The sequence below is a fragment of the Myotis myotis genome, unplaced genomic scaffold (genome assembly GCF_014108235.1).
Source record: "Myotis myotis isolate mMyoMyo1 unplaced genomic scaffold, mMyoMyo1.p scaffold_m19_p_6, whole genome shotgun sequence".
NCBI lineage: Eukaryota > Metazoa > Chordata > Mammalia > Chiroptera > Vespertilionidae > Myotis > Myotis myotis.
In genome coordinates this window covers 84,973,250-84,986,028 of record NW_023416368.1, presented here as the reverse complement: position 1 = coordinate 84,986,028, position 12,779 = coordinate 84,973,250, and the positions used below count along the sequence as shown (strand labels likewise).

General features: G+C 44.6%; 1 pseudogene; it reads left to right on the top strand.

Annotated features, from left to right (window-relative positions):
* Positions 1 to 3,204: 3,204 nt before the first annotated feature.
* On the top strand, positions 3,205 to 3,799 carry LOC118658777 (annotated as a pseudogene).
* Positions 3,800 to 12,779: the final 8,980 nt, after the last annotated feature.

Here is a 12,779-nt window from a genome sequence, read left to right as displayed (position 1 = left end):
CCCACCACATTTTGGTATATGGGATGACACTCCAACCAACTGGGCCACGCTAGCCAGAACCTGGTGCATTTTTTAAATCTCCAACAAAACAAATTCCATCTCTGTAATTCACGTTTACAATGCTTTAAGAGCAAAAGAGCTCATAATGGGCCTCAACTGTTTTGCAAAGTAGCATTCCAGAGGCGAGTTTCATGGAGCAATGGCCTGAAATTGAACAGGTGAAGGGACCTTTCCTTGACCACATGCTTAAATGGAACAGCCACCAAGCTTTGGTTTCAAAAGCAGAGACAATTATGAAGCTTACTCTTTGCAAAAAAAAAAAAAAAAAAAAAAAAAAAAGTAGCAATAAGATGGCAGGAAGCCACCAAAACCGGTTTGGCTCAGTGGATAGAGCGTTGGCCTGTAGACTGAAAGGTCCCAGGTTTGATTCTGGTCAAGGGCATGTACCTGGGTTGCGGGCACATCCCCAGTAGGAGATGTGCAGGGGGCAGCTGATCGATGTTTCTCTCTCATCGATGTTTCTAACTCTCTATCTCTCTCCCTTCCTCTCTGTAAAAAATCAATAAAATATATTAAAAAAAAAAAGATGGCAGGAAGCCTAAATATAATCTATGGCCACCAGGATCTAATCCCTGGGATGCAGTAAGTGACATTCATTGCTCAAGATTGGACAGGATTTTTCAATAGCAGCAAATCAGGCTGTCATTTGAGGTCACCTCAATGCCCTCTCTGCAAACCATAACGTGCAGGATGTCAGCTCATGCATTTAACTCCAAATAGTGGCTGCCTTCGTCTGTTCAGGCTGCTTCAACAGAACACCGTAAACTGGGTGGCTTATCAACAACAAAATTATTCCTCTCAGCTCTGGAGGCTGGGAAGGACAAGATCAAGGTGTCGGCAGATTTAGCGTCTGGTGAGAGTTCAGTTCTTGGTTTATAGAGGGACATCTCACTGTGTCCTCATGTGACGGAAAGAGAGGGCAAGAGAGTTCTCTGGGATTTCTTTACAATAAAAGAAATCTAACCCCATTCATTCTCATAATCATATCCAAAAATCCCTACTTCCTAATATCACCTTGCAGGTTAGGATTTCAACATATCCATTTGTGGAGGCTACAAGCATTCAGTCCATAACATTGAGTCTGCACTACATGCTGGGCACTGGAGCGGTGGTAGTGAAGAAGACAGGCAGATCCTTGCTCCTTCAGACCTTCGTCCAGTGTGGGAGATGGACAGAGAAAACATTAATGAGTATCAGCAAAAAAGGAAAGCAGGACAAGAGGCTAGAGAGGGTTCTCAAACAGGGTGGTCAAGGAACACCTTTTCAATAAGGTGATTCTGAGGAGAGCTCAGAATGAAGGGAAGAAACCGCACAGGTATAAGGCAAAACCAGCTTTTGGGTAGAAGAAACAGCAAATGCAAAGGCACTGAGGTGTGACCATGTTTTGTGTACTTGTGTTTGAAAAGAGCTAGGAACTGCATGGACGAGGGAAAAGAAATTCAGGATGAATCAGGAGGGATTTAAAGGCTACTGTGAAGACTTTGGTGGTTACTAGATCATCTGTGCTACCCTCACAGGCACCTAGAAAGCTTTTAGCAAGTATTAAGGGCTGAAGAAAAGGAGACCATCTTGTTTTTATCCCTCAATGTGGTATGTGCTGAAATTTACTTCCCTTAAATTGCTTTCTGAACAAAGTAGAGAGAGGTTTCTGTGGGGGTTTTTTGTTTGTTTGCTTTGTTTTGGATAGGTTAAGATGCCTGATCTCACCTTCTGGAGGGGTCTCTTGCCCCCTGGGCCTTATATTTCCTCAGGTAACTAACTAACCAGGAAGTTCCAGGATGCGATGTACCACAGAGTTGAACTAGTGTAAAATCCCTTACCAGGGCAAGGAGGAGCAAAGCTTAAGACCTTGGGCTTGAACCTAATTACCTGAGTCTGAATTTAGATCCTGCCACTTGCCTATAAGATGGGGACAGCAGGACAGTAAGACTACCTGTGTGAATAAGTTGGAAATATCAATAAAGAGATAGGAATTCTAAAAAGAGCAGATAGAAGAAAAAATCAGCAAAAATGAAGAGAGGATAATAGTAATTACTGTGTCTGAGGAACAGAAGAAAAAAAAAAATGAAGAAAAGTGAACAAAGCCTGAAGAACTTGTGGGAAACCATCAAGTGAACTAACATACTCATTGTGGGATTTTCCAGAAAGAGAAAGGGCCAGAAAATATTTGAAGAAATAATGGATGAAAATTTCCAAATTTGATTAAAGACATGAATATAAACATCCAAGAAGCTCAATGAACTCCAAGTAGAACTAACTCAAAGAAACCTACACTAAGACATATTATAATCAAGTTGTCAAAAGCTAGAGAAAAAGAGAATCTTTTTTTTTTTTTTTAATATATTTTATTGATTTTTTACAGAGAGGAAGGGAGAGGGATAGAGAGTTAGAAACATCGACGAGAGAGAAACATCGATCAGCTGCCTCCTGCACATCTACTGGGGATGTGCCCACAACCCAGGTACATGCCCTTGACCGGAATAGAACCTGGGACCTTTCAGTCCGCAGGCCGACGCTCTATCCACTGAGCCAAACCGGTTTCGGCAAGAAAAAGAGAATCTTGAAGGCAACAAATGAGAAGCAACACATCGCATACAAATTTACCCTCAAGATCATCAGCAGATTTCTCATCAGAAACTGTGGAGACCAGAAGCAGAGGTCTGATATTTTCAGAGTGCAAAATGAAGAAAACTGTCAACCAGGAATCCTATATCTTGCAAAACTGTCCTTCAAAAGTGAGAGAGAAATTAAGACATTCCCATATAAGCAAATGCTGAGAATGTTTGTTACCACTAGGTCCACAAGATATGCTCAAGGCATCCTGCAGGGTGAAATGAAGGGACGAACACGAGACAGTAACTCAAAGCCACAAGGAGAAATAAAGGGCTCAATAAAGGTAAATACATGGGCAGTTGTAAAAGCTAACATTATTGTAACAACAGTTTGCAACTCCACTCTGTTTTCTACATGATTTAAGAGATTAATACATTTTTAAAAACTGATTGCTTAGTCTAAACGCCAGTGTTATTATAATGTTGGTTTTAACTTCATGATTTTATACATAATTTAAGAGACGAATACATTTTAAAAATTGTTTCTTGCTCTTCAATGAGGCACCATGCAGGGTCCCCGGCAGATGCAGAGATGCAGATCTTTGTGAAAACTCTGATGGGGCACTGGCTGGTTTGGCTCCAAGGATAGAGCGTCGGCCTGTGGACTGAAGGGTCCCAGGTTTGATTCTGGCCAAGGGCACATGCCCAGGTTGTGGGCTCGATCCCCAGAGGAGAGCGTGCAGGAGGCAGCCGATCAATGATTCTCCCTCATCATTGATGTTTCTATCTCTCTCTTCCTCTCCCTTCCTCTCTGAAATCAATAAAAAAATATATTAAAAAAAAAAAAACCTCTGATAGGTAAAACCATCCCCTTGAGGTCGAGCCCAGTGGCACCACTGAGAGTGTCAAAGCTAAAATCCAAGACAAGGAGGGCATCCCGCCTGGCCAGCAGCAGCTGATTTTTGCAGACAAACAGCTGGAGGGTGTCCACCGTCTCTGACTACAATGTTCAGAAAGAGTCCACCCTACACCTGGTGCTTGAGCCCTCCCTCCACCACCTCACCCAGAAGTAAAACTGCAACAAGATGATATGATGCGGGTGCTATGCCCATCCGCACCCCTATGCAGTCAAATGCCCCAAGTGCGACCACACCAACCACCTGGGCCTCAAGAAGAAGGTCAAATAGGGCCCCTCCACCACCTCCTCGGCCTGCAGGGCAGCCTCCTGCCTAAACCCCAGCCCTTGGACCTCAGAATTTCCCTGTCGTTGACTGGAGCAATAAAGAAAAAAGGTAATTGTTTCTTGTTTTGAACATACAATGTATAAAGATGTAAATGTTTTAAACCCAGAACTGAAAGGAGTGGAGGTAGAGATGCACAGAAACACAGTTTTTATATGTTATTGACGTGAAGCTGGCATAAATCCAAATTACAGTGTTGTATCTTTAGGATGTTAAATGTAATCCCCATGGTAACCACAAAGGAAATAGCTATAGAATATGCACAAAAGGAAATGAGAAAGGAACTTAAATGTTTCACTACAATAAAGTAACCCCAAAAGAAAACAGTAATGCAGGGAATGAGGAATAAAAAAAGCCCTAAGGTATATAGAAATAAACAAATAGCAATGTGACAGAGCAAGTCCCAACTTATCATTCAGCGTTAGGAAGGAAGGAAGTTCTGACAAGTGTAATGACATGCATAAGCTTGAGGATATTGTGCTTAGTGAAACAAGCCAGTCGCACTGTGTGATTCCACTTAAATGAGGTCTCTAGGGGAATCAGATTCACCGGGGGCTGGGGTTGGGGTGGTGGGGACTTAGTGTTTAATGGGGACAGAGTTTTGTTTGAAAAGATGACGACGTTCTGTAGGTGGTAATGGTTGCACAACTATGTGAATGTGCTTAGTGCCACTGAACTGTACGCTCCAGAATGGTTAAGATGGCAAATGTTATGATATGTGTATTCTATCACAATTTCTTAGATTGGGGGGGGAAAAAGGAAGAGATACCTTTAATGGGGACAAAGTTTCAGTTGGGGAAAATGAAAAGAGTTCTGGAGACGGAGGATGGTGATGGTCGCTCACAATGTGAATGCACTTAATACCATTGACGTGGACACTTAAAACTGATGATGATTATAAATTTTATATTATGTGTATCTCACCGTAATTAACAAAAATGTACGTGAAAAATAGAAAGAAAAAATAAGATTGCCAAACCAGCCAACCACTGCGACCGGTCTGGCTCAGTGGACAGAGCGTCGGCCCGCGGACTCAAGGGTCCCGGGTTTGATTCCGGTCAAGGGCATGTACCTTGGCTGTGGGCACATCCCCAGTAGAGGATGTGCAGGAGGCAGCCGATCGATGTTTCTCTCTCATCGATGTTTCTAACTCTCTATCCCTCTCCCTTCCTCTCTGTAAAAAAATCAATAAAAAATACATTAAAAAATTTAAAAAAAAAAGATTGCCAAACCATGAGAAGACATGGAGGAACCTTAAATGCATATTGCTTATTGAAAGATGCAGCCTGGCTCTGGCCCGGGTGGCCCCGTGATTAGAATGTCAGCCTGTGCACACAAGGGTTTCAGGTTAGAGTCCCAGTCAAGGGCTTGTACCTGGGTGACAAGTTGATCCCCGGCCCCAGTTGGGGTGCCTGAGGGAGGCAGCCAATCCCTCTCTCTTTCTCTCTCTCTCCCCTTGTCTCTCCCTTCCACTCTAAAAATCGATGGAAAAGATATCCTTGGGTGAGGATTAACAAACAAACAAACAAACAAACAAAAGAAGCAGCCTGAAAACACTGCATACTATATGATTCCAACCTTAGGACATCCTGGAAAAAGGCAAAACTATGAAGACTATAAAAGATCAGTATTGCCCGCCTGGTGTGGCTCAGTGGTTGAGTGTTGACCTATGAACCAGGAGGTCATGGTTTGATTCCTAGTTAGGGCACATGCCAGGTTGCGGGCTCCATCCCCAGTGGGGGGGAGTGCAGGAGGCAGCTGATTGATGATTCTCTCTCATCATTGATGTTTCTATCTCTCCCTCTCCCTTCCTCTCTGAAATCAATTAAAAATATATTTTTTAAATCAGTATTTTCTAGGAGTTTGGGGATGAGGGAGGAATGGGTGGAGCCCAGAAGACTTAGGGCAGTGGAACTGTTCTGTGTGGTGCCGTGATGGTGGATGCTTGTCACTATACATTTGTCCAAACTCATAGAACTGTATAGCACTAAGAGTGAACCCTACTGTAAATTATGGGCTTCAGTTAATAATAGTAATGTATCAATTTTGTTTCATTCTTTATCACAAATTCACCACACCAATGCATGTTAATAGTGGAGAAATTATGGTGGGGAGAAGTATGGAAACTATGCTTACTGCTTAATTTTTCTATAAACCTAAAACTGTTCAAAAAAAATAAAGGCTATTAATTTTTACAAAATACATGTACCGTCCCAACTGCCTAGGACCAAGTCCATCTCTATACCACGGCCAAGGTCGCATGACCTGGTGGTCTTAGCACACAGTATTGCCTCTGCCTGGATGCCCCTCCTTATGCTGGAGACGTCCTGGACTCCCAGGCAGGGTTCCCCAGCAGCCTCCCCTCGTGATCCGTGGTCCCTGTGGCTTCTGGAGGCGGGTGGTGATCTAGGCAAAATGTTGTATGAGGATCTGAGAAACCCAAGTACCATGGGTATGGCCAGAGCTGGGTTTTTATAAAGTCCCCTATAGGGTCAATATACCTTTGTCCAGGATGCTCTCACCAAAATGAATTGTCATTTCCCTTTTATTTATTTTTAATATATATTTTTATTGATTTCAGAGAGGAAAGGAGAGGGAGAGAGAGATAGAAACATCAATGATGAGAGAGAATCATTGATTGGTTGCCTCCTGCACACACCCCCAGCCCCCACTGGGGATTGCGCCTGCAACCCAGGCACATGCCCCTGAGTAGAATCGAACCTGGGACCCTTCAGTCCACAGGCTGACGCTCTATCCACTGAGCCAACCAGCCAGGGCTCATTTCTCTTTTATTTTTTTTTTTTTTTTTTTTTTTTTTTAAATTTTTATTGCTTAAAGTATTACAAAGGGTATTACATATGTGTCCATTTTATCCCCCCGCCCTAGACAGTCTCATTTCTCTTTTAAAGGATGAGGGAGAGAGTTCAGGAAATGAGAATGACAAGAGTTAAGAGTTCCAGTTTCACTCAAGTTTCCATGAGAATTCTTAAGTGGTTTAATGCTCTATTTCCCCTGAATTGGATTCAGTGTGTAATAATTCATCATAAATTAATAATTAAAAACCTATCGGTGGGTAGAAATCCATACTCCTTATCATCCTAAGTGTCTTAATAAACACATTCTTAAAAATTGATCAGCAATTGGGGAACAGGCAATGCCTTCTCTACAGAGCCTGACAACATGTGTGTCCCTCCTGCAGGGCCGTCACACCAACCAGATGCAAACAGCCAACACAACAGGTTGATGGCATCACACTCTGGGAAAGCAGGACTTGGGTCTGCTTTTCCTCCCTGCCCATCTCTACAGATGGAAGGCCCAGCTGGCACTTTAGTTAATTCTTTGGGGGCAAGATTCCGGACAAGCTCCATAAACGCTGAAGCAAGAACTTCCCTCCCACACACACACACACCCTTCAAGTCCAAGGAAAACATCTAGTCATGAATCCCTGGATTTTATTCCAAAGGAAGCAGGTCCATCTTAACTTTTCCCACAGTTGCGTCCATATCAATCCTAGTTCCAAAGACCAGATCAGCCCTAGTGCAGGGAACAGTGGGTTAGAACAGATGGGGAAGTGGCTGGCGCCCACCGGGTTTGAGAGGAAAGGGGAGATCTGGCACCCTCTGGTGGTCGCCCCGGGCTACACACTCCTCAGGCTGTGGGGTTCCACCGCCACCCATAACCCACCTAGTCAACTGACAGCACCAAGATGTCCTTCAATAGGTGAGTAGGGAAACAAACTGTGGTAATCCAACTAGAGCAATATACCTAGTGACTTTATTTTTTAAACTGATTTCTTTTTAATCCTCACCTGAGGACATGTTTTCATTGATTTTTAGAGAGAGACAGACATCGATCAGTTGCCTCCCATATGCACCCCTACTGGGGATCAAACCCACAACCTAGGTATGTGCCCTGACTGGGAATTGAACCCGAAACCTTTTGATGGACAGGACGACACTCCAACCATCTGAGCCACCCAGCCAGGGCTTTAGTGATTTTAAAAACTGTGCTCTCAAGCCATGAAAAGGTATGCAGGAAGCTTAAATGCATGTTTCTGGGTAGAAGAAGCCAGTCTGAAAAGGCTACATACTGTTTGATTCCAACTATAAGACATTTTGGAGAAGGAAAGACTATGGAGACAGTAAGATCAGTGGTTGCCAGGGGTTGGGGATGGGGAAGGATGAATAAGTGAAGCACAGGATTTTTAGAACAGTAAACGATCCTGTACAGGACTATCATGGTGCATATATGTCATACAATTGTCCAAACCCACTCTCTCTACACAGAAAGTCAACCCTATGTAAACTGTGGAATTTAGGTAATAATCATGTATCAATATTGGCTCATCAATTGTAACAAATGTTCCCCACTGAACTAAGATGGTAATAACAGGGAAACTAGGGGTGGGGAGGGGGGATATGGGGACATTCTGCACTATGTGCTCATTTTTTTCTGTAAACCTAATATGACGTCTATTTAAAAACAGCTTCGGTGCTCTCCCCGCAGGAAGCACGCCTGTCCCATTCCCTTCTCCCTCTCTTTCCCCCACAGGCACGTATCTCCTTTAAAAAAAAAAAAAAAAACTAATTGTTTTAATTGATCTCAGACAGAAAGAAAGAGGGAGAGAGATAGAAGCATCAATGATGAAAGGGACACATTGATTGGTTGTCTCCTGCATGCACCCAACCAGGGCCCAGGATCGAGCTTGCACCCTAGGTACATGCCCTTGGCCAGAATCAGACCTGGGACCCTTCAGTCCGCAGGCAGACACTCTGTCCACTGAGCCAAAACGGCCAGGGCAGGCACGTATCTCCTAAACTGCAAGGGACCCCAGGAGACTTGCAACCAGGGGAGCAATGGACAGTGGCAGCTCAACCTAGGCTCACCCCCTGACCCAGTCTGCAAGGCCCCTTTTCTCTGACTCCCAGCGAGCCAGCCCAGCCCAGCCCAGGCTCTCCTGTTGCTCCTTCTGTGCCCTTCCTTGTTTCACTGTCCCAAGTGTGTTTTTGCTTCAGTCAATAAATCCTTGCTCGCTTTGCTGGAAAAAAAAGAAAGAAAGCTTTATTGAGAATAACTGGCATAAACACTGACACAAAAGGACAAACACTATGGGAGACCACTCACAGGAGGCTCCTGGTGGAGTCAAGTTCACTGAGATTAGAAGTTGAGTGTGGCCCTAACCGGTTTGGCTCAGTGGATAGAGCATTGGCCTGTAAACTGAAAGGTCCCAGGTTCGATTCCAGTCAAGGGCATGTACCTTGGTTGCGGGCACATCCCCAGTAGGGGGTGTGCAGGAGGCAGCTGATCGATGTTTCTCTCTCATCAATGTTTCTAACTCTCTATCCCTCTCCCTTCCTCTCTGTAAAAAAAATCAATAAAATATATATATTTTTTAAAAAAGTTGAGTGTGGGTGCCAGGGGCAGGTGGAAGTTCATGTTTAATGGAGACAGGGTTTCAGTTTTGCAAGGTGAAGGCGTCCTGGAGATGGTGGTGGAGACAGTTCCACAACAATGTGACCTGCTTAACGCCACTGAACTGGCCACTAAAAGTGGTTAAAAAGGTAAGTTTCACATGTATTTTAACACAAAGCTTAGAGGGGGGATGGGAAATCATACAGTTATTTGAAGAAACTTTGGGAAAATCTCTTTCTAAACTTTTCTGATGATGGCTCTAAAACTAGAAGATAAATTGTTGATAAATTCAACTACACAGAAATAAACTTCTCGTGGCCAAAATCAGTAACTAACTGGGGAAAATATTTACAACTCAGGCCACAGGGAAAAGCCTAACATGCCAATATGAAGAGTTCTCAGCAGTAAATAACGATGAACAACCAAAGGATATGATCACTTCACAGGAAGCAAAATGAAACCAGACCCCAAAATACAAATGGCCTTTAAACCTCTGAGAAGATGCTCAGCCGCACTCACAAAACAAATGCAAATGAACTACAGGGAGCGGCCCTGCCTGTGGCTCAGTTGGTTAGCGCATCATCTGGATACGCCAAGGTTGTGGGTTCGATCCCTGGACATATGGGAAACAACCACTGGGTGCACAAATAAGTGTAACAACAAATCTCTCTCTCTCTCTCTCTCTCTCTCTCTCTCTCTCTCTCTCTTTCTCTCCCCTCCCTTCCTCTCTCTAAAAAACAGCAACAACACATAGAAGGAACCACCATTTTTCAACTATCACGTTGGCGAAATCCAAAAGCTTGATAACAGTGTCAGTGGTTAGGGCTCTGGGACAACTGGCAGTCACATATACTGCTGGTGGGAGGGACCAATGGGCTGACTCCTATGGGGAAATGGCAATACTAACCAAAATGACAATTGCGCGCGGGCACACACACACACACACACACACACACACACACACACACTGCTCGGGGAATACACATAATATATGGAAAAATTTTTTGAAGCTCTATAAGAGTTTATTTGAGCCAAGCTGACAACATATGCTGGGGAGCAAGACCTCAAATGCTCCTCATGTAACATGAAGTTTACTACTTTTAACCATCCAGTTCTGTGGCATTAGGTATAATCACATTCACACACCCACCTCCAAAACTTTTTTCATCTTGTAAATCTGAAACCCCGTCCCCTTGTTAAACACTAACGCCCAGTCCCCTCCTTCAGCCCCTGGCACCCACACCTACTTCCCGTCTCTATGAGTCTGGCTCCTCTAACCCTCCTATAAGAGGAGTCGTACAGTACTTGTCCTTCTGTGTCTGCCTTATTTCACTCAGCATCATGTCCTCCAGGTTCACCCATGTTGTAGCAGGGTCAGAGCTTCCTTCCTTGTTAAGGCTGAAAAATATTCTATTGTATGGATGTACTCATGTTTTGTTATCTGTTCATCGATCATCGATCGAGGGGCGCTAGGGTTGTTTCCACCTCTTGGCTATTGTGAATAATGCTCCTGTGAACAAGGATGTGCAAGTACCTGTTCATGTCCCTGCTTTCAATGCTTTGGTTGTACCCCTAGGAGTGGAATTGCTGTGTCGTATGGTAATTGCATGCTTAACGTTTTGAGGAACCAACACACCATTTTCCTCATCAGCTGCACCATTGTGCATTCCCACCAACAGTGCACAGGGTTTCAGATTCCCCGCATCCTTGCCGAGATGATAGCCCCCCCTAATGGGTGTATGCACTCCCATCTTTTGTTAAAAATATATTTTTATTGATTTCAGAAAGGAAGGGAAAGGGAGAGAGAGATAGAAACATCAATGATGAGAGAGAATCAGTGATTGGCAGCGTCCTGCACGGCCCCCACTGGGGATCCAGCCAGCATCCTGGGCATGTGCCCTGACCTGGAATCAAACTTCGACCTCACCCTAACCGGTCTGGCTCAGTGGATAGAGCGTCGGCCTGCAGACTCAAGGGTCCCAGGTTCGATTCTGGTCAAGGGCATGTACCTTGGTTGCAGGCACATCCCCAGTAGGAGGTGGGCAGGAGGCAGCTGATCGATGTTTCTAACTCTCTATCCCTCTCCCTTCCTCTCTGTAAAAAATCAATAAAATATATTTTAAAAAAAAACAAAAAACTGCAACCTCCTGGTTCATAGGTTGACGCTCGGCCACGGCTGCGCTCCCATCCTTTAACCCAGCAATCCCACTTTGGGGAACTTACTTTCAGCCTCTGCTGAAGCTTGCTTTTGGTCGTTCATTCCATCTCCTGGCCACCCTTCCATGTTGGTGCATGTGATCGCGCCCTCTTGTCAATTTCTGTAATATTCCACAGGAGGGTGGGCCTGGGATTAGCTGTTGTTTCTGATGGGGGGGGAGGGATTTATAATCTGATAGAGCACCTGAACTAATCTGAAAAATAATCATTATTTTATTTATTTTTAATATATTTTTATTTATTTCAGAGAGGAAGGAAGAAGGAGAGAGAGAGAAAAACATCAATGATGAGAGAGAATCACTGATCGGCTGCCTCCTGCACGCCCCCCACTGGGGATTGAGCCCGCAATCCCGACATGTGCCCCTGACTGGAATCTAACCCAGGATCCTTCAGTCTGCAGGCGACGCTCTATCCACTGAACCAAACCAGCCAGGGCGTATTAACTTTAAATCCTAGAATACATGTACTTATGGGAGCAGAGGGTTAAGTTTTCCTGAGTTTCATTTCTTAGGCCGGTGCACCTGCATACTCCCTTTGATCCCAGGCAAAGTGATTGAGGAGGTGACTCAGCTGGGACAGTGTACAATGTACCCAGCAAGCAGAACCATCATGCATGGTCAGGCCGACCCCACCAGGAGTCAAGACATCCTCTCATCACCCGACGACCAAGAACGGTAGCTGAATTCTGCGGACCTCCAGGGCTGCATGTAGCTGCATTCCATTCCCAGCCTCACCCTCGCCCATCCCCCTTTATAATCCTGTCCCCTGCACCTTGCCATAAAACAGGTTTCAGATGCTTGTAAGCTCCCTGCCTTCCTGGTTGGCTGGCCTTCCAATAAACGCCTTGCATGACTCAACCCTGCCTTCGTTATTGGACACGGCGACAGGCAGCCCGAGCCCACCCGGGGCTTCCCGGGAACATTTCCTCACGGACATTTATATGGATTTCAATTTTTAGACAAATATGCCTTTTAGAGGGATACTCCAAGATATAGAGTATCAAAACCTTCCAAAAATTCAGCTTTCACTCTTAATTTGCTAAGCGCCACTAAAAGACTGGCGTTTGCGGCCTCTCAAACCACAGTTACTGAGAGTTGGCACAGTCATTTGGTCTCTGAAAACTCTTCTCCAAAATAATAGAGCTTTGGTGCTTGGGCCCAGAGTCCTCCATTAACTACGCTGGGGCTCAATCTCAGACTTGCAGCCTCTGGAACAGGGAGAAAGAACTTTCTGTTGCTTATAAACCATCTGGTCTGTGGTCTTTTGCTGCAGCAGCCCGAACGGGCTAAGACGTCTG